Source organism: Podarcis liolepis, assembly GCF_965112155.1.
Source record: "Podarcis liolepis genome assembly, chromosome: 2".
Taxonomy (NCBI): domain Eukaryota; kingdom Metazoa; phylum Chordata; class Lepidosauria; order Squamata; family Lacertidae; genus Podarcis; species Podarcis liolepis.
The window spans coordinates 45,466,984-45,489,179 of NC_139555.1; the positions used below are offsets into that span (position 1 = coordinate 45,466,984).

Consider the following 22,196-nt stretch of genomic DNA (forward strand, 5'->3'; position numbering starts at 1 on the left):
CTCGCTCAAGAGGCTGGGAGCTGGCGCCATCCGAAGACACTTCCGGGTCACGTGGCCAGCGTGACGAAGCTGCACTGGCGAGCCAGCACCACTGCCACGCACGGAAACGCCGTTTACCTTCCCACTATAAAGCGGTACCTATTTATCTACTTGCACTTAGAGGTGCTTTCGAACTGCTAGGTGGGCAGGAGCTGGGACCGAACGACGGAAGCTCACCCCGCCGCGGGGATTCGAACCGCCGACCTTGCGATCAGCAAGTCCTAGGCACTGAGGTTTTACCCACAGCACCACCCGCGTCCCTCAGCTTAGCTTAGTTTAGTTTAGTTTAGCTTAGTTTAGCTTAGTTTATATTTCTATACCACTTTATATTTTTACCAAAAAAAATCTCCAAGTGGTTTACAACACATTAAAACATCAAATAAAACAATCCAGGACACAATATTATTGAAGGGAATCAAATAAGTAAGCATTCAAAGTAACATACTTAACATGAAAATAAAATACCAGTATTATCAAAACCATAGAACGTATCTACTGCTGCTAATCCTGCCAATGGTGGTTCGTGTTGGACGGTGGCTATGGAAATTCAGGCTCAACAACCTGGACCTGCAGTAAGTGACAGCCAAGATGGCCTCTGGCCTCTTCAGCAGACTCAGCTTCTGTTGCTGTCCTTCCAGGACAGACAGAAAAAGGCCTTCAAGGCTGTGAGCGGGTCTTCCAGGACTCATAGTCAAGATGGCTTGCATTACCAAGTCACCATGTGTTCTCTGGGACAGAACTTAAGTCCTGCCTTTAGGTGCTCAGATGTTTAGCTGTTTTTAACAGTTTGTGCTGTCGTACTGGTTCATGTGTCACCCACTATAAGTTTATGCAGAGACACAGTTTTTTCAGTTTGCAACCAGTGTGGTGAGAGAACTGCGACTGCTGCCATAAGTTTTTGCACTGTGCCAGAAATTATGAGCAACAGCTGACGAAGATGCACAGATATTGAACATCCTAAATCACTCCTGTGTGGAAGACGGGGCACTTCAGAAATTATTTACTATCGCTCATATGCTTCCTTCCTTATTTAGGTTTAAAGGTGCTAACATAAATTTCCAGACCAATGGGAAGATATTGTTCCTCTCCCCCAGCTTGTTGACTTCTACATATTTTTTATAGAATGTGCAATAAGGTGGAGAGCTTTTAAGGGGATTAGGACCCAGGAGACCAGTATTTAATTTACCATGAAACTCATGGAGAGATCCTGGGTCAATCGCTGTCTCTCAGCCTAACTAGAGGGTTGATGTAAAGAGAACATGGTGAGAGGAAGAGCCATGAGTGCCACAATGAGCTTCTTGGAAGCAAGGAATTTAATTTAATAGTGAATGCCTAATATATCCAGACTAATTGGTTTTGTCCCTTGGTTTTGCCTACCTCATAGCAATTGTCATAACTTTTGCAGTTTAGGCTTTGGATAAATTTTAGTCTTTGGTGGTGTTTCTGCCTGCCCTTCCAGACTGCAGGAGTATCCCATTAAAGTTGCTCCTGTCCAGACACCCAGGCAGGGCAAAGGCCATAGCATCCCTCAAGGCAGCAGTCCCGTGAAGGCTTTCCTACTTGTCCTAGCACCCTTTTGCCCTGGGCTGACCCCAAAAAGGGATACCCCAGCAGGTGGGTCATGGTTCAATTGTTATACCCAATGCCTATGTAAAACCTCTACATTTGTAATCAATAAATCTGTGGTCTGATTTGACCCAGAGTAATGTTGTCCTAAACTAAGATCATGGCCACTGGCCCCATCACCTCCTGGCAAATAGAAGGGGAAGAAATGGAGGCACTGAGAGATTTTACTTTCTTGGGTTCCATGATCAGTCTGAGCAGACATACGCAGGATTGCATGGCTGAGAATTCATTTTTCAGCTTAAATTGGCTCAGTTTAGATGCTTCCACACTACACCATTTGAATGCTGGTTTTTCCATTAGTGATTGTCTCTGCTGCCAAGGCATTCATCTCATTCATCTGAAGCCAGGAGTTTCTGCAGAAGCCCTGCAGCTCTGGAGGGTAATGATGAATTTGTCCTAAATGTCATATCTGGGTTTCATGAAATGTGCACTTCTGTGTTAAGGGAATAACGGAATGGCATGACAACGCAATGATGTATGCAGAGAGAGCTCTGTTTCTGCCCAGGGATTTTGAATAAGTGTGCTTGCATCACCCATATATCGTATTAGCAATAAAAAAAGACTACCAATCTACATCTCAAATTGAGACCTTGAGTAATCAAAGCGAGAGGATTTCCTGAGGCTTCATTTGGGAACTTCTTCAGTTAATGTGCTTCTGGGGTGACTGTGTAATTGGTTGACATTTACAAATTGATGTGGGTTTCTGTTGTAAGGCTTGAGTGGCCTGAGATCCTTCAGTACCTGTGTAAGCAAACAGAAACATTAAGATGACCTTGACCTCCCAATTGGAGGGAAGCAGGAGAGACCTTTATTGCTGGCATTTGTGCTCACGCTGGGCAACAGCAACTCCTGATGTGAAAAGATCACACTGAACGTTTGCTGAGGTAAGCATATGTAGAAAGTTTGTGCATCTTAGTTCACAGCTGCCTTCCTTGGCCTTGATCTGGAGCTGATGTTTGATCATTGCAGCAGGGCCGAGCATCGCGCAGAAGAAGAAGAAGAAAATGATCACAAAGGGGAGATCACAGGATTGGGCTGCAGAGCTGCTATATTTGCATTGTGTGTAAAATGGCTGCTGAAGGGACACCAGCAGCTTCTCTTCGAGCAGTGGTTGATGTATGTTCACAGAGGACCAGCCAATCACACCAGAGGTAGCTTCAAAGCTCAAACAAATAAATCCGCCCATGCCCTTTCACAAATGAGCCTCCTAGCTTTTTTTAAAAAATGTGTGTTATGTCTCTCCATGGCAATGATATCTGTGATCAACTTGACAGAACAACAAGGAAGGAATAAATGTCACCCAAGCATCATGCCAAATGGGCCTTTGTTTTTGTATTACGACAGCTGAAAACATGTGCTGAATATTGGAGCAAGCATGAGCATGGATTTTTGCATCATGAGCTCTGGCCTCAGCCAAAATAACCTGGGGGAGGTGGGAATCACACTGTTGGATGCGGGAGTATTCAGCTTTTATTTTATTTTCTTAGTTTACAGCAGGCATAGGCAAACTCGGCCCTCCAGATGTTTTGAAACTACAATTCCCATCATCCCTGACCACTGGTCCTGTTAGCTAGAGATGATGGGAGTTGTAGTCCCAAAACATCTGGAGGGCCGAGTTTGCCTATGCCCGGTTTGCAGAATGAAGCTATGGGCTTCATTGTCTGACTCTGTAGCTGCGCTCATGAGACAATTTGCAACCTGTTGTCATGATTTTTTTGTGGGGATAAATGCTCACCCACCATTATTTTTCCATCTCTGTACCATAGCTTTCAGGCTGAACACTAAACCAACTATATTCTACCAAGAGTAGACCCACTGAAATTAATGGACCCAAGTTAGTTTTGTGCATTAATTTCAGTAGTGGTGTAGTGGTTAAGAGCGGTAGTCACGTAATCTGGGAAACCGGGTTCGTGTCTCCGCTCCTCCGCATGCAGCTGCTGGGTGACCTTGGGCCAGTCACACTTCTGTGAAGTCTCTCAGCCCCACTCACCTCACAGAGTGCTTGTTGTGGGGGAGGAAGGGAAAGGAGAATGTTAGCCGCTTTGAGACTCCTGAAGGGGAGTGAAAGGCGGGATATCAAATCCAAACTCTTCTTCTTCTTCTTCTAGTATGCACAACAGGCATGCCATATGGAATCCTTGGCACATGCTTGTTTTAATGCTGGGTACATATTTCAACCAGCATTAAATTTGGTAATATACAGAGAAGGAGGTGATTAGAAACAACACCAGTAGATGCATGGGAGAAGTTTGAGAAATTCATGGGATGAGCAATGGCTCACCAAATATGACAGATAATGTGATAGAAGGCAGGAATTTAGTTCATTTCATTTATAGATCACCTCCTATGAAGTATCCCAAAGCAACTTCAATATATATATATATATATATATACACACACACACACACACAATTCCATATATAACAACAGTTAAAACAACTGCATATATTAAAAATCACGAAAAACCATAACATATATGAGAACAATTTCAAATCCAGTAAAGATGCCGAGTGGGATAAAAATCAGGTGCTCCTTGAAAATAGCCGCATTGTACTCAAAGTACAATGCAGCACTCAAAGAGAATCACTCTTAAAATAGTTTAAACCTTCACTTTCAGCACATTAATAACTTACCATCACTGTCAGGGTTGTCTCATTCATCACGCTGAGTTGTGAAAAGATGCCGTTGTCAATGTGTTAAATTTCACAGGGATCTTCCAGATTTTGGGGAGGCAGGGTGAAGAAGAGGGGAGGCTCAAACCTGGTAGTGTTAGAAGTCTTCCTGGAACATCAACGCACTCACACAAACACACAGAGCAGATCCTTCTAACATATGCAGAGTCCATTGCCCTCCCTTCTCATGAACTCCATTCTATGTCCAAAAACCTGGGATCTGAAGGAATGCCAAAAGGTTTGACTTTTACAGACTTGCAACTTGACATTTCTGATGGTGCCACTGAGGGACTACACAAGCCATGTCCTACCGTTTATAAAAATGAAATGAAATAAATCACAGACAACTTGCAGAATCCATGAAATAGCCCTGCCCAATTTTTGCCACCCACAAGTGGAGCAGCAAAATTCAAAGTCAAAGCACATTTGTACTGTAATGCAGCTGAAAAGATTGAGCCAACGACATAGTCTGAGATGCAATGTTTAAAGGCCTGCCCAGATTAGAATACAAGAAAACAGCAGTCAGTTAAATGAGGTTTTATATTTATACATTGGTGGGTAAAGTAAAAACGGGAGGAAGACTGCACAAACTTGAGAAGATCAGCACAGGCCAGGCTTTGCAACCCTTCTCACACTCTGCATTTCAATCACAGATGCTGGGATTTGAACAGGTGGAATCCACCTGTCAATCATGTGACACCATGATTGCAACATCAACAGTTATGTAACATTGCAGTTGGCCCTTAGGGAGGGACCCAAAAAGGTTCTCCATCCCTGGTCTAATGGGTTAGTATGTGGAGGTGAGGTCTAGAGGGTAGCTGTCTGGCTGGTGGGGCAGGTTTTTGGTGAGGTTGGTGAGCAATGCGAGCTTGGGCAGAACCCTGAGTAAATACATATATGGCAGGTAGTTCATCTCTGAAATGGATGTTTTGCAACATGTAAAAGAGAAATAACTGAGCCAAGAACAAAATGTTCCTGTAGGTACACAGCATGGGAGGAGCTGTTCAGCAATGAAGCAGATGACCTCTGAAGGTGGCAAATTCTCCTTCGTTGGAGGTTTTTAAGCAGAGGTTGGATGGCCATCTATCAGGGATTATTTAATGGAAATTCCTACATGGCAAGGGGTTGGACTAGATGGCCCTTGGGGTGCCTTCAAACCCTGCAATTCTACTCTTCTATGACTTCCGGGAGCATGGCTACCTAACTTCAGCTGATGACTATTCAACCAAAACCGTATGTTTTATGTTTATAGCACCTTGCCTGTGAACTGGATACACTGGGATGACCTACTTTGGGACAGGTCCACCAATATGTACTATTGCTTTTCTAGAAGAAAAGGAGACAAGTTTGGTGCAAGTGTCAAACATGGGTCGGACACACTCTTCCAAATCATCTAAAACTTACACAGTTTCACCGCTTACATCCCAAACTTTCCATGGCATAGTTAAAGAGGACAGCTTCAATGTATGTTCTTCCTAGGATATATGTTGTTTTTCATCTTAGCCACACAAGGTAAAAACTAGATCAGTGCCCCCATGTGTCAGTGGTCAAACAGGAGCACGTGCACAGCTACAGACTCCTGTAGAATATTTGCACATGCTGTTCAAGCTCTGGGCCATCTCTTTGTCAATGCTCTGGTGACAACCCATGCTTTCCTCCTTATATTTTGACAGCGAAGGGCATAATCACTCTGTTTTAGCATAGCCAATAAGGTTAGTATTTCAAAGAGAATATTTACATTGTTATCAAGACAATCAATTATGTAAGAAAGGAGGGGGGGGGGAGATAGACAGCCATGGCTGAGCCCTTCTTTTGTGCTGCTTCAGTCTTCAAGCTTTAGTGCCTTAAGTTTTCTGTAAAGGGGCCAACACTTCTAAAAATGAAGATGGAAAGGATAAGCCTCCATGATTGCTCTAAAGGGCCCAGAGGACAATACCAGACAGTTGTGTTCTCTCATAGCTGGCTGTTTGATTCTGACTCATTCTGCTCTTTTCCCTGTGGAGGCAAGTTTGACAGCTCAGCCGTTCCTATCAGCAGGAGGACAAGGCTCTGGAAAAAGAATCCATAACTATATACAATTATCTTCTCTTTCATCCTTGCTCATCTCTTGCTTTAGTTTACACAAGTTTTGTTAAACCTCCATCTATTTTCCGAAATTATTTGCTTACTATTTTTTTGTGGGGAACTACTTCAGCTGAATCTTTCCTTCCAACAGATCCGAGAAGATTTGCAATTTAACAATTTGTGCATGCTCCATTAGGGTTTTGCCAAATGCAAGAGATCTTTTGGATTCAGCAGCAATGGCACCACCAGTGGAGAGAAGTTCAGTGCTTCTATTAAGTAATACAGAATTCAAAACAGAGATACAGTCAATAAGTAGAATAACATAACATAATCAAGATTTGATTATCAGAGCTCCAGGGAATAGCAACAGAATGACTCCAGCTGACCAGCAGACAGAACTCTGTCAGTCTGGGGCTTCAGTGGCTTCACCATCTGAGAGATTTTTATCTTTCAGACCCTTAGTGACTACTTGCTGTCCTGATACCTAAATTCCTCCCACCTGTTCCACAAATCATTCTTGGGATGGAGTGAGGGATGTTACATAACCTGTCAGGTAGGTCAACATCCTCTCAACACTTATCCCTGAAACACGAACAGTAAATCAAGACAATAAAGCAAACAAAAAACCCTCAACAGTCCTAAAGAGTATAGCCAATAAGCAAGGAGGAATAATGGTACAGACCACTTAAGCTATTTCTCTGAAATACAAAGTTCTTCTGCAATGGGTCTCTCCCATAATTACCCAAATATTTCATTAGGGTAATATCATATCACTTTGCTTGATAGAAGTACCTCAGTGAACAGCCACCATATCCTTAGCAGCTGGTGTGGTGGTGCTGTGGGTGGGACTTTGTTGCAAACCTAGCTTCCCAACATGCCGCTACCCGTTACTGATAGGGAGGAGGCAACAGGGAGCTCAGCACAGTGCCGGCACAGCATTAAGAGTGTTGAACTGGCTCCATTGTTGTTGTATCAGTTAGTGTGCAGCGTTTGGAAGCCAGGTCAGCCATGCAGCCATGTACTGCCATGACAGCTGTTCTTGTCCTATAACAAGACATGGCAGCTGTTGTTGTTTTTTAAAAAAACAACAACAAAAAAACACACAGTTCTATAACAAATAAATCCCAGTGAGTTAAATGCTAAGGGTGTGCATAAGACTGCAGCATAAATGTTTAAATGCTGGAAAATATTCATTACACTCTTCTTTCATTTTTAAAATAATATTCACTCTGCTCTATTTCTTTCCTCTGAAATGTAGCTAAATAGTATTGAAAGTTGTCTCATTAAGATTCAGGCTGAAATCTCAGCTAGGCCTAATTGCATTGGTTTCAAGGTAAAGGATCATTCATACAGTGTTAGGGCTTTTAAAACAGGAAGGGGAAACCTCAGGACAGCAGCCCAAAGCAGCTACCCAGCCCTCTCTGTCTGCTCCTCAGGATACACTTCTGGCTCTAGGTCTTCTGCCTTGCCAGCCCTGTTCCACACCTTCCATGAGAGTGTTTGCCTGGCTGGAATGTGTCCTTGAACTTTTGATTGCCTGGATGGAGGATAGAGAGGTGTGTGTGTATGTGTATGTGTATACAAACTAACCTGCTATGAAAAGGTAAAATTTACATTAATCACTCCACCCACTTGGCCTCTGGTCCTGTCCACCACTCGCATGTGGCCCCTGAAAGCGTTGCACAGAAGGGAATGTGGCCCTCGGGCTGAAAAAAATACCCCCCCAATTCCTTTTTTTAAATCATAATGATGGAGGACTCTTTCTGGCAGACTGCTATCAGGCCATGTCTACCTGGAGTAGATCTGAAGTCAGGACACAAAGAGTAAAGTAAGCCAAGAGTACTGTATAAGTGCCTACTGTTACCATGTAGACACAAGTTCTTGAGCGTGATCATTCTTTTCCAGTCGAAACTTACAGCTCTTATATATTATTTGCCTCGTATTTTTAAAAACATTTAAAACCTTCTCTGTGACTAATGTACTTCCATATGCCAAGGATTAAAGAGTCATTTGGTGCAATACAATTGGTCTCTGCTGCATTCCAATTAATCTTTTATAACTAATTCTTCTCTGGGTTTAAAGATTTGCATTAGCTTGGATCATGTTTAAGGTTTTGCAGGTAGCTTGCTCTAATATATAGGCCATCATCTCAATTTGTTTGACTGGATCAACGAGACATATTTCCAGTATGTTTATATGTTGTTTCATTTGGCTTTCCTCTGTAAAAGCCACTGCATGAGATTTTGCGGTCACTGATATTCCAGTGTCTTTTTTTTTTTTTTTAGGATAAAGTGTGATTTAGATTGACGAATAATTTCAGGTGGGAAAGCTTGTGTAATTTCTGAGTGGAGCACCACACTTTAAACTTTAATTCTTCAGAAACAGGTGCCAGTATCCCAAATCTGTAATTGGGTCATCTAAAAAGCATTGCAACAGCAGATATGACTAAGCATCTTGCTCTTCTGTTATTATTTTACCAGGCCAACTATTCTTATTATTTTTCTGTGGCCTTCACATTTGATTGCCTAGTTGAAAACTGAACACTGAAGACACAAGTAAAATATTCTGGCCTCTCTATTGACTGCTTGGCTGCTCTTTCAAAGTCATTGATTATTTTGACAGGAAAATTAACACTGGGTTGTGGTTCGAGGACCCGACCCCCGCAATGTGAAATAAAGGACACATGATATAAGGTTAATGGGCAAGAAAAGGCCACAACTTTATTGATTACAGCAGTGAAAAGGTATTGGCTTAGGCATTAGATGTCTAAAACAAGGGGGTTTATTCACCAGTAGGTGGAGCCTGTTGATGCTAATCCAACTATAGGCTCTCCCCTGATGTCACCGGGGGTCGTGCCATGGTCTCCCGCCAAGCAGGCATCGGACAGAGTACACGACCGCCAGATTCCTTTAACGGAATACCCAAAAATTGAAGGCATAGGCGATGGCCACACCCAGCCCTTCGACACACCACAGCACATTATTCCAATGCCTAACCTACCCACCAATACCACAAAAAGTTGTGACGATTGCTACGAGGTAGGCGAAAAAACCAAAAAGCCTAATGCCAAATGGAAAAATTCCTACCAGGCCCCCTAGACAACCAGGGCGACCAACCTAAGGTCCATAGCAAGGCCAAAGAACAAAGACCCTGAGCTAAAAGGGAGTGGAGGGTGGGTGACTCGCGATGAGAGGACGGAGAAGAATGAGGCCGAGGAGAGGCTGGCGCTGCCAGCCACAAAAGGCTGCTGAACACGCCCCCTCGAAGGCACCTGGTTGGATGCCTGCCGAGGGGGCGTGGGCGCCAGCCAGGTGAGAGGAGGAGGCAGGGGGCTAATGCCCCCTGCTAGGGGTGGTGCTCAGGCTCCCGCCCACAACCACTCCCCTCTCTTCCAGGGAGGAGAGTCTTTTCCTTTCATATCTCATAAGTGAGGTACCTTGTAAAAATTACTCTTCTGCTATGAACCCATGGAAAAGTGGTCTTTCTGATACTACGGTTAAGTTTTAAAAGGTACCTAAGACAGCTTGATTTTCAGTGCCCCGACCACCAGCTTTACCTCTGGAATGGATTTTTTAGAAACATAATTTTCTTTCTATTTGCATTAATAATATGTATTCATTTTTGGTAGCAGTTTCAAAAACTATGAAAAGCTAATGAGCGTTTGCTTTTCTTGGGGGCATCTCTCTGCTATAATACCCCAACCCTGCCATGTACTTTGTGGGCCTAGAACACAATTGTAAAAATCTTATTCACTCCCATTCTTTTGCACTTAGCTTCTGAATATGTGAATGATTAAACCAGGCCTATGGAACTTGTGCCCCACCATGATGAACATAGCCTGTCAGTCCTGTATCCCAAGCCACCAGAGCTGGACAAGAATCCTGTTTTTGCCACTTGCCTAAAACTGTAAAGTTGGGAAGTGAGATTGTCAACCATAACCAGGATGTGTAGCTGGTGGAGTGTTGCAATTTGTGCAGGCCTGTTATAAATGTATTTACATTCACCTATCTATGAAGGCTCTGGTACACAGAACTCTGGGTTGTGTGAAAAGATCTGTTGAAGACTGATGGAAATATGAAACTGCCATTCAACTCTGAGCCTTTCAGCACTAATTCTCTAAACAAGAAGGCAGCAGATAATAAATGTGGTAAACTGTATCCATTTCATCATCAACTAAATGTAGTCTACACAAAAAATGTCTTCAAGCTTAAAAAGACTTTAGCAGCTTTCTACATACCCTCTGAAAATTAAATATGATATAAGGTATATATAAATGCTATTTTGCTATCATAACTCTAGTCCATGTTTAGGTTTATGGCTGCAATCCAGAATGTATTAGGTGATTACTGGGATAATTGTGCCCTAGACGCAGCCAGACCCATCTGAGTCAATGGAAATGTTGCCTCTCTTTTGAGAACGGATAGAATATGAAGCCAGTTCATTTTGACAAGATGTGGAAACTGAAAAGTGAAGTTGGTTTTAATTGCATTCTCATGTAGTTTTCAAGTGGGTAATCTTTCATATTCATGATTAAATACCTTTGCACTCAGGTCTACAGACAAGTTAATTAAATATATATAACAAAATATGGTAAGGTCAGGAAGACATGGGAAGCATAAAAAGAAAAATACATTTATGAGATTAATATTTTAAAAGAAGATAGATGCTTTTCTTTCCTCTTTTAGACACAGTGACACTTCAGCAGACAGGATGGATAGAAAGCAATGATTTTTAAAACAACAACAGGTATAAATGGATTTTAAATATTTTATTGGACTTCTTTTGGGGGGCAAATCAGTTATATTACCCATCCCTTTAAAATGACCTGGTTTAAAATCACATCTTAATACAAACTAACTAGTTAAAGTCTTCCCCTTTGAATTTCATTAAAATCTAATCCATAACTAGTGGGCATAAGGGGAAAAGGAGGCTTTTTTCTTTTTCTTTTTCTTTTTTTTTTGCAGATTTTGGTTTGGTACTGTAGGCTCCCAGGGCCCTCATAAAATCTGGAGACCTGGAGGAACAACAGGGCAACACAGAAGACAGGGGCATTGCTTGGGGGGGGGCAGGGGGACTGTAGTCCCAGGTACACGATTTTAAGGGGGCATGAACCAGCCCCCCCCCACAGGGATCACCATCTTGCCCTGCCTGCTGTTGGGGGGTCTCTAAGTTCCCTTAAATATGCAGGGACAATATAAAGTTATATGCATGATCAAATTTGCATTTTCCCAAACAATATGCAAACTGAAACATAGCTGTCCTTCAAAACTCACAATCTGAATTTTGTGACACAGTTCTCCAACTGAACAACAAATGTTTATATTTAGGGGGAAAGTGTGCATTAAAATGTCTATATCAGTGAAAATAACAAGCAAAAATGAATTCTATTAGGAGAAACTGCTTGCAAAAATGTGAACAATTTGGCAAACTGCATAAAAATGCATTTATTAAGAAAAGTTCACACTAAAATGCTGAAGAATTTTCCTGAGGGTTGTTTGTTTGTTTGTTTGTTTGTTTTGCAAATTGCTGCAGAAATGTGGACAACATAATTTAAGTTTGGGAGGGAAATGAGAAACAAAGAACTGACATAGGCAGATCCTTCCATTTCTAGTTAAGACATTTCTAGTTAAGGCTTTCGGGCAGAAGAATGTTTCCATTTCAAGATGTTGTGAAAATTGTCTTTTTAAAAGTTTGCCAAATCTGCCACTTGTTCCTTAATTATTAATTAAGTCAGCTAATTGTTCTCAGAGAGACTGCTAAGTTAATAACATTAGAAAACAAGATTTCAAAGTATGGGATTTGACTGATAACTTATTTTTGAAGAAAAATATTTACTACTGTAGATTTTTTGAGACTATGTTTCACTGACTCTGGGCTTGGATCAATTTTGCTGTTGTTATGAATGGAATATTGATGCACTAAATTTACCCCATGGCAACAAAAGCTCCCATTTGAGGTTCTCAATAACTAGGAGCGTTTAGAAAAACCTATTTGTCATCTCTCATTCTTGTGAAGCAACTTTGCAATAGTTGGTAAATTTCCACAGGAAAGGCCAATTGAAATCACATTAATCCAGATGCTTGGAATTATAAACGGTGAATCCAATTCCTGCAGTGAAAGGGATGTGTATTCACACACACTCCCTATCAGTTCAAGGCTTCATTCTGAGTGATTTCCAATGCAATTCGTTCCAGACCAAAGAGTTTAAGGCCAGAAGCAAATGTCTTTTAAATTTCGTTTGATTAATGTCCCTTGCAAAACTATTTGTCACCTCCACAGGCATCCACATGTTTTTCTTGTAGGCACATTTTCTCTGTAGTGTATTTGGAAACAGCTGGTGCCAGTCAAGCCATTCCCCACAAATGCTATTGGGCCGTTATGTGGCTACCATTCAGCAAGTTACTTTGTTTAACCGGAATTAAATGTCAGACTTCTAGATAATGTAGGTTTTCCTTTTATTTTAAAAATTTAACTAACTCTCATATATTACAGCAGGGAGTCCTGATTTAATTGGACTACTTTTCTCCAAAGGAAAGTCAAAAATTAACAAGGTTATAGGAGACTTTTCAAAATCAACTCCCTATTTTCCCAATTACCCATTTTCTTCTTGAAGTTTGTCAAAAGATGCTTCCTGTCCAATATATGTTTCATGGAAAGAAACAAGCCAAACTGCAAATCATATTGGATACTAGGGGCTGCACCCTTGCTTATGCTGTTCTCCAACTCCACCTGCTCCCCAGTCCTCCTATAGCAGGCATCCCCAAACTCGGTCGTCCAGATGTTTTGGGACTACAATTCCCATCATCCCTGACCACTGGTCCTGTTAGCTAGGGATGATGGGAGTTGTAGTCCCAAAACATCTGGAGGGCTGAGTTTCGGGGTGCCTGCCCTATAGTAACATCATAAGCCTTTCCCTTCCCACTACTAAGCCTCCTTTTCGCCTTTCCAACCCCATGTCTGAAACTCCTTATCACTTCTATTCTGCAGCCCCCTTACACCCTCGTATTCAGTTTCACCCCAATTTCTATGCATGTTCCTCCCCCATCTTTTTATGCCATCTTCCCATGCACACAGATATCATAAGTTCCTGGATATTTCTCATCTCACACATTGCAACACCTCAGCTCCCTTTTCACCTTCCCCCAATTCTGAGGCACCCACTCCTTCTCATTTTGCAGTTCCCTTTCTATTTCTGTTTTTATCTTCAGCCCCATTCCCACCCCTCCTCTTCTTCTCTTCCCGCTGCATCAAGAAAGCCAGCATAATCCTAGCTCACATCACCCCTCCTGCCAGCTCCCTCTGTTATCACTCTGATAGCCCCACCCCTTCCTTTTCATAGAAACATGGAGATCTCTCTGTCCCCCACAGCCCCCTTCAGGAAACCCACTTTAATCCCACTCCCCACACTTCCACCAGCCGTGTGGTCTGTGCAGAAGCATGTGTGTCCCAAGAGGTAGCCTTCAAGAGAGCTATTCAGCCAAAAGACAGTGGGGTTGCTGATTGCTTGAGCCAATAGAGCTTACTGGACTAGAGTGAAGACCACAGCAGAAGTCCTTCTAGAAGCATGTGAGTTTCAACCGTGAAGGCTGCATACTGAGTCCTCAGAACCTAGTTGATGAGTGTTCACTGGTAGAAGTGGTTGAGGGAAATTGGCTATAGGGTTTAAACAGACGAGGAACTGAATTTCTCACAACCATCTCCTTAAAAGAAACAGTAACCTTAAAGTGTACAGCAGTACCTCGGGTTACATATGCTTCAGGTTACATACGCTTCAGGTTACAGACTCCGCTAACCCAGAAATATTACCTCGGGTTAAGAACTTTGCTTCAGGATGAGAACAGAAATCGTGCAGCGGTGGTGTGGTGGCAGCAGGAGGCCCATTAGCTAAAGTGGTGCTTCAGGTTAAGAACAGTTTCAGGTTAAGAACAGACCTCCGGAACGAATTAAGTTCTTAACCTGAGGTACCACTGTAACTATTCTCAACAGTCGCCAAGTGAAGTTCAGTGGTAACTAAGTGAAAGTCAACACTCAAACGTAATCATCTGTTTATAAGAACAGTTATTTTAAAATAAAATATAATTAATTTTGTTTTCACTTCAAAGTGGAGTCTATGCTGTTTTGCCCCATGATTATCCATAGCTCCAAGTAGGTAAATTGAGGTATAAAATTGATCTGGCATTTAGATTCATAGGGGCAGCAGGAAAAGGATTTGAAGGATAAGTAAAAGGTTATAGCTTTAGGAAAGATGCAAACACTGCTTTACAAGACACCCCTCCATAAATAATAGCAAAATAAATATAGTTAATGAAGGACAGGTGGGGTCACCAAAACATGGTAGTAATGGGGTGGGATGACCACAAATTTTGGTGGAATCAGATTCTCCACATACTGCAACTCCCATCAGCCAACCTGTGAAATAATCAGGGCTGATTGTAGTTGTAGTCCAACAATATATGAGAGATGACAGATTAGCCACCCCTGCTTTACAGTAGACTGATTTGCATCCTATTGTCACAGTCTTCACTGATTAGTTTCCCCATGCCTACCTTTTGCCTGTTGTGACTGACCAGGGGTGTGGTCAGTATGAAAGTCTGTTTCTGTTACCAGTGGATATGAGACATCCTAAAACAAAGGTACTAACCCCATATGTTGCTCTTTCTTTTCTTTCTTCATTTTCCCAAGAGCAAAATAAGGCACATGGTTGAGCCTCAGAGCCAAGCCAGTACGTGACTGACTCCATTTTGAAATAACCTGAGACAAAGTGTTTTTGGAACTTAGGTAACTTTATGGGACTCTGCTAGCAATAGCACCTTAGCCAATCAGTGCAGAAAGTCAATTTTGGCAAAATAAGCTTGCACTTTGTTATTTTTTGTCTGCCTTTTTCTTTCTCTAGAAACTGCTTCTGTACCGATAGGAATTATCTCTCTTTGGGTGTCAGAATGTTGAAGCCGCATTTGAAGATAAGAGCCTGCCTTAGACTGCACAGTCAGTTAGACTTTTTCTTGAAAGGACTTCATGACCAAAGTGCCAAAGTTGAAGGAAAGAACAATGTAGTCCTAATCCTTAAAGCAGTTTTTCCCCACCCTGTGTGTTTATTTGGGGGCATCAATATTGGCCATAACAAATATGGTGGTGGAAGATCACCATTGTCCCTTTAAATTTATTTTTATTATTGTTATCTTAAGGGGAATGGCTTTGAGAGCAAATGCAGAACATTAGGAAATGCTGCTGTTTGGCTCTGTGCCTAACACATTGGAGGTGGAGGTAGAATATGGCCATTGTGGCCAGTAGGCACTGATAGTCTTATTCTCCATAATTTTCCCCATCCTCTTTTAAAGCTCCTTTCAAAGCCCATTAGCTGTTCCTGACACCTTGCCCATGCAAAGTCTTTGTGCTGCAACTGAGTGGTGGTCCTCCCCAGCAGTCAAATTAAAATATAAGGCAGTGTCATATGTTCCTTAAGAATAATTACCACAAATTATGCATGTGATTTAAGCACCACTACTCTGTCTCTCTTCTGACCAAATCATCACCATCATCATCAGTTTGGGTTACCTCTGATAAACAAATGTTGAAATAAAATCCCTGTCTATCTGAAGATTACAGATCAGGAGGAATATCTTGGTAAAACCCTACGGCTCCATTTGCTATTAGCAGAGAACGATGCTCACCCAATATATCTCCGTTATTCATTTCCATGGTAATTGAGGTGTTGTGTATTTGTTTAACGTTTGTTTAGTGGCAATAAAATTAAAAATCACATAACTGCTAACTAATTGGGAAGAAAGTGAAATGGAAATTAAGGTTTTTAAAAAAGGTGTTCCTTTACCTACCCACCAAAGTTTGAATCTTTCTTTCTTTTTTATAAAACCTGCCATGGACTATTTTTTCATGCTCTTGAGCTAATGAATAGGGAGCGCAGAGGAAGATCAAGCTCTGCCATAAAATAATGAGGTTGTTTCATCCAAGAAGGCACTCCCCCCCCCCCGAAGCTGCTGTCTACCTCCTGCTATGTGATGTATGGAGCAAAGCTGGCACTGGTGCTACGCTGAGAAGCAGAAGAAATGAAATTGTTTTAATCTTGTGGACCATTCCTTTTAATCATCTCCTCATCTCTTTCCCTTTTGTCAGACAGGACTTAAACTGGGGGTAATTTGTTTGGTTGGCTTATCTGCATCGTAAGCTAACCTAGCAAGCACAAGACAAATGTCCCGTAAAACAGCTGGATTCGTCTTTGCTTTGAAAGTCGACACCCCCATTTTATGAAGTAAACGTTCCCTGATCCTACTGCCAACTTTGTTTGTGGACATTGATCACAAGGCAAGGAGAGTCTTCTTCCGTGGCTTTCCATAGCATTTTTAAAAACAAAAAATGGCAACCTTCGGCCGTATCAGTGGTGCATCATTATGCACAGTGCTGAGAAAGTGTATACAGTGAAGTTTTTCACCTGCTGTCATAATACTAGAACCCAGGGTCATTCGATGAAGCTGAATGGTGGGAGATTTATAATAGATCAGGAATTTCTGCCAGAATTGTGTTGCTTCCCAGTGTGATGTACTGCGGAGGTGGCAAAAAGGATTTGGCCCAAGGGTTTCAATCACTTTCTAGGGGTCACAAGCCAGTGTGATCACCCGCACTCTTGCAAACACCCACATGCATGCATCACCCCTCCAGACTCCTTGAACAGTATGATAACCAGGGCTTTTTTTCAGCTGGAACCCACCAGAACTCAGTTCTGGCACCTCTCAGGTGAGCTCCATTGCCATTCCAAGAGAACAAAGAAGAGTTCTGGCACCTCTTTCCCCAGAAAAATAACACTGTTGATAACTAAGGAAGGGATAATTTGCATCCAAATCAGGGTTCTGGCTGGGCCATCTATAGCACTACGTATAATTTAATGCCCCCCCTTTTGCTATGAAAACCAGTGGGGTCTGGGGGGCAGCCAAATTTGCTTGCGGACATAGCTGTCAACTTTTCCCTTTTTAAAGGGAAATCCCCTTATTCCGAATAGGATTCCTCGTAAGAAAAGGGGAAAGTTTACAGCTATGCTTGGGGATCTGAATTGAACCCTTGGGTCAGGGTTAGCCACCCCTGTTATACAAGAATGGCTGTAAAGACAGCACTAATCACCAGTGAGTAGCACCAATGAAGCTTCATGGCCCATCTCAGCAGAAGATGAAATTGCAAGGTTTCAAAGATTTATGTAAGAATTAGGTGCCATGTGCATTTTGAATGGAGCAATATATCAGTGGCAGAATTTGTACCAATTCTTCTGCAAGTCTAAATTGAAGTGATATTCTGTGGTGAATTTATGATCAGAGAGGCGTTTCGACATCCCGTCAGGCATTTGAAAACATATCCTGATGTTATGGATCATTCAAGTACCTGAGAAATTTCACTATCTATAGCTTTCCTCCCATATTTTGAATACAGACATAAAAGCATATTGAAGAATAAATAGCGTGACATTGAGGAAAGGTCATATAGTGAGCTTCATGGCCTATTGAACCCTAGTTTTTCCAGGTCTTAAGTCTGGCACCTTAACTATGACACCACATTGCCTCTAGACGTTGTTCTTTATATACAGTTTTTCATATGGGACACACACAGGTGATGCTTAATTTTGAGAGGGAAAGTATCTTTTTTTGTTTTACAAGTTACAAAGATGTCAGGTTAAAATTCAGGACTGTGCTGCATTTCAACACAGTTGTTTTCGTGGTTTTCAAAATGCACAGAGATACAGAATCATTTCATCTCTTCAAGCAACAATCTCTTGTCCCTTTTTGCCTTGTGTTATCCACACACACACACACACACACACACATTATTCTATACATCCCATCTATACATTATTATTATTTCCCCCCTATTGGCTATCTTTTCCTCTCTCTGGGATGATTCTATTCAAACACCAACACAATGAAGTCTCTTGTACCAAGTGTTATCAGAGTTAGCTTGCTGAGCTGTGTAGATAATCGTTTCTCAATAGAACACTCCCAAATAACAAGGGGACATAGACTTTTGTGTTTAAAACTCAAGCTGGGGGGGGGGGGCTTGGCTAGTTTTGTCAGTAATTTACAGTGTGATTTTATACGAGGGTTTTCAATCTCAAACGAGCCTCCAGAACCTGGAAACAAAGTTTTATGTTTTTTGTTAAAGTCAAACTATTCACATTTATTAACTTAATTAGTTAAGCTTACCGTAATTAAACTTTTTGTTTGAAATGCTCCTGTTCAGGGTTCTAGCCAGAGAGTCTCTTCCAGACAGTCTACTCTATTCTCCCTCAGCAATCAGTTGCCATTCTGTGTCCACTGAAGATCCTCACTCCTCCCAGAGTTGTGTTTGGGCTTCTCTTAGTCCCCCCATCCCCCGCTGTACTTGGGGTTCCTGCGAGCCTCTAATATTTCCCTTGTGTGTATGGGTGGTGCTGTTAGGGCTCACAGTGTGCCAGATATATTCCCTGGCCACATCTGCATTGACATTCATCCCCTGCAAAAGTGTGGTTTCAGTGGTTATTTGATGGCATTTGGGGTGGTGATGGTTGAATTTCAAGAAATCTCACCTTTTTAAATTTGTGGTGATCAAAGGTTCTAAAGAATGAAGGTGGGGAAGCCGTGTCCATACAGCACAGCATCATTTGGGGCGGACGATTGCTGCATTTGTCATGAGCCCTGAGGAGATGTCAGATCAAGATGAGAGGAGCTCAGTGGGTTACTGGCTGGTGATCTAGGAGGTGGGGGAACTCAGTGGATTGGGATAGGAGAAACTGAGAACCATTAGAGCTTTCTGAGGGAGATACAGCAGGTGAGGAATCTGATCACATGGAGGGTGTCAGGAGCTTGTCCTACACTCGAGTAGGACCCTGGCAGAGACACATGCCCGACTGGCATGTTCTCTCCCTCTGTTGGGATACTGCCAGGGAGATAACGTCCATCTGAGCCCCCAAGCCGGCTGCCGGACGATCCATCGGCCTCCCGTAGACAGGCAGATCCAGCAGTTAGCGACACGAAACCTCAGAAATAGATTGCCACATTCCAGGCTTGGTGCACACTGTTTATCAGCAGAAACACAGGCAGAAAGCTTGCACCGCAGAAGAGCAGAAGAGCATAATTTACAGACTTTATTTAGCGTTGAACAGAACAAAGAAAAACATGTCCGTTCTGAGTCAGCGTTCTCTGTCCGACTGAGAAAACGAAAGGAATACCAAACATAAACATCCTGTGAACAGGACGTGCGCAGACTCTGTGACTTACAAAGCCTGCTCCCTTTTAAGGTGGAACGGAAATATCCTAACATCCTCCCCCTTTCCGTGTAACCTGTAGTACCTGTGGTTCAACCCAATTGCAACCTTTGTGTGTAAACCTTAAGTTGTTCTTTGTTAACAACCTTAGACAACAGATCAGCAGGAATTTCATTTCCTGCCATGTAGGACACCCGAATCAGTCCCTTTTGAATACACTCTCTTGCACGATGTAGCTTAATCTGCAAGTACTTGGTTCTTTGCTTGCAACTCTCCGAGTTCAGCAAAGCCAAACAAGATCTATTGTCTTGATACACTTGTATAGGACATTTCACAGACACCCTGATGTCAATCGTTCGGGAGCTTCAAAAGCTTTCTTCAGCCTGAACATCGCAGTGACCAATGCCAACAGACACCGGCACACTTAGGGATCTGCAGAGTCTGTGCAGTTCATGTGACAGACCTCAGCAACTCAGCATTTTGGCTAATCTACTTTATTTACATATAAATACACACGGAGTACTGCAACATGGCTCCCTCTCTCTCTAGCATCAGACAGCAAAGAGAAAAAGAATAAAGGACAATAGTCCCACTTCACGGAACACAGTAACACAAACATCCTGTTTCTGTCACTTCCCAGTTTGTGGAGTCAAAACATACCACGCCATGTGAAAGACAACAATCCAAGGACTGCAATCATGGAGCAGGAATTCTAACATTGGGACCCAGTGGCTTGCCATCCCTTTGTCCCTTGCCAGTCCCACCTGCCATCCCAGCTCCAAGTCACCCCATACCAATCATGTCTCTAGCCTCAGCACTGCCTCCTGCATTGTCAACACCTGTCCTTCCATCAGTTCCTACAGATGAGCCTCTGCCCACACAGGAGACATGATACACTCTGGCTGGATCCGAGCTGCCACCTTCTCCATCGCCTAGGACAAAGAGACACCAACACTGGTGCAAAACACAGCTCAAGCCCCACCCATCTGGAGGAGTTTGCCCAATGCAAACAAACACCACAGAAACCTAGGAGTCGTGTCACTTATCAGATCCATGTCATAACCCGCTTAGCCACTTGCTGAACATTTGACCCTTTCTTTGCTTATGTACTGCACTAATCTGAGCATTTAAGGTTCTGGCAGAAAACCTAATCAGAGTTCAAGTTTTTCATCAAGTACAGCACCCATTTGTCACATCTACTGCATTTTGGATCTCATTCGAGATGCTCTTCGTGCATTTTTAAATCCTTAATGGACTACGCCCTGCATGACTTTGGAAACACTGCTTCCTATATAACACTGTGCATAGGACTGTTATCTTAGGAATGACCCACAGCAAGTATTTGGCAAATATTTATTAAAAATCAGAGGCACAGATAATTTCCCGTGGAAGATTGCTAAGAGGCCTTGTCAACACACTTCTGTGTGTTCAAAGATATTTCTAGCAGTGAGTTTAAGGAGAAAGTCAGAGGACATCTAAGCCCTTTGTGGCTTAGGGTCCTCATATTTACAGGACTGCCTCTCTTGGTATGCCCCACAGAGGACCTTAAGGTCCGTGAATAACCATAGTTTAGAGGTCCCGGGCCCTAAGGAAGTCAGACTATCCTCCACCAGGGCCAGGGCCTACTCAGTGATGGCTCCGACCTGGTGGAATGCTCTGTCCTATGAGACTAGGGCCCTGCAGGATTTAACCTCCTTCCACAGGGCCTGTAAGACAGAGCTATTCCGCCTGGCTTTCAATTTGAACTTAGCCTGATCTTTTATTCCCTTCTCCCCTTTTTATGAAGATTACTCGCTCTGGGACCCCACAGCTAATTCTCCCCTGGCCTCCTCTCTGGCCCAAATAGGACTAATTTAGCCAGCTAGCCCTGCTGACCATCTAATGTTTATTGGACGGATTTCCCCCCCAGATTGATTTTTGAACTTTGAATTCATTGTTATTCATGCTTTTATACTGTGTTTTATGCTGTTTTTTGTTGTATCACAATTAAGTGTTTTAAATTTGTTGTTAGGTACCCTGAGCCCGGTTTTCTGAACTGGGAAGGGTGGGATATAAATAAAAATATATTATTATTATTATTTATAGGGACGAGGAATGTGGAAAGAGGAAAGGAAGCACACAGACCTGAAGGAAACATGGAAGATGTACATCCTCAATTCTCTTTCATAGTAGAAAAACATAAAATAAAGCTAAACGTTCCCTCAGTTTTCTTAAAATGTGCCTGCCATTTGTATTAAGATACATTTTTAATGAGGCATGAAAATACATCTTGCCTGAGCTGTTTTCCTGTTTATACAAAGGAATGCTTTATCAGCACTTTCCTGGCTATGCATAAAACATTGACTTGAGAGCACACTAGGTATACAGTTTCAAACAACCAAGAAGTGTATTTGGGTCCACTTGGGAAATTTCATTTTGTACAAATAGGGGTGTTTTTTTTAAAGAAAAAGAAAAAGAAAGAAAGAAAGAAATGTTGATGCATTAGCCTGGAACAGGCTGTGTGAAACATTATCCATGGTACTGATAGTGAAAAAAGAGAATTTCAAATACTGGAA

General features: G+C 42.3%; 1 long non-coding RNA gene across 2 annotated transcripts in view; it reads left to right on the forward strand.

Moving 5' to 3' along the window:
- The window catches only part of LOC310697072, a 32,606-nt gene extending 10,831 nt beyond the window's left edge, over positions 1-21,775 (forward strand). The window contains exon 3 of one of the 2 annotated variants that reach the window (XR_014520916.1): positions 21,727-21,775. This is a non-coding gene — a long non-coding RNA (uncharacterized lncRNA). Of the gene's footprint in view, positions 1-2,581; positions 2,808-21,726 lie in introns of those variants that run through there. The other variant, XR_014520917.1, reaches the window with a different exon arrangement.
- Positions 21,776-22,196: the final 421 nt, after the last annotated feature.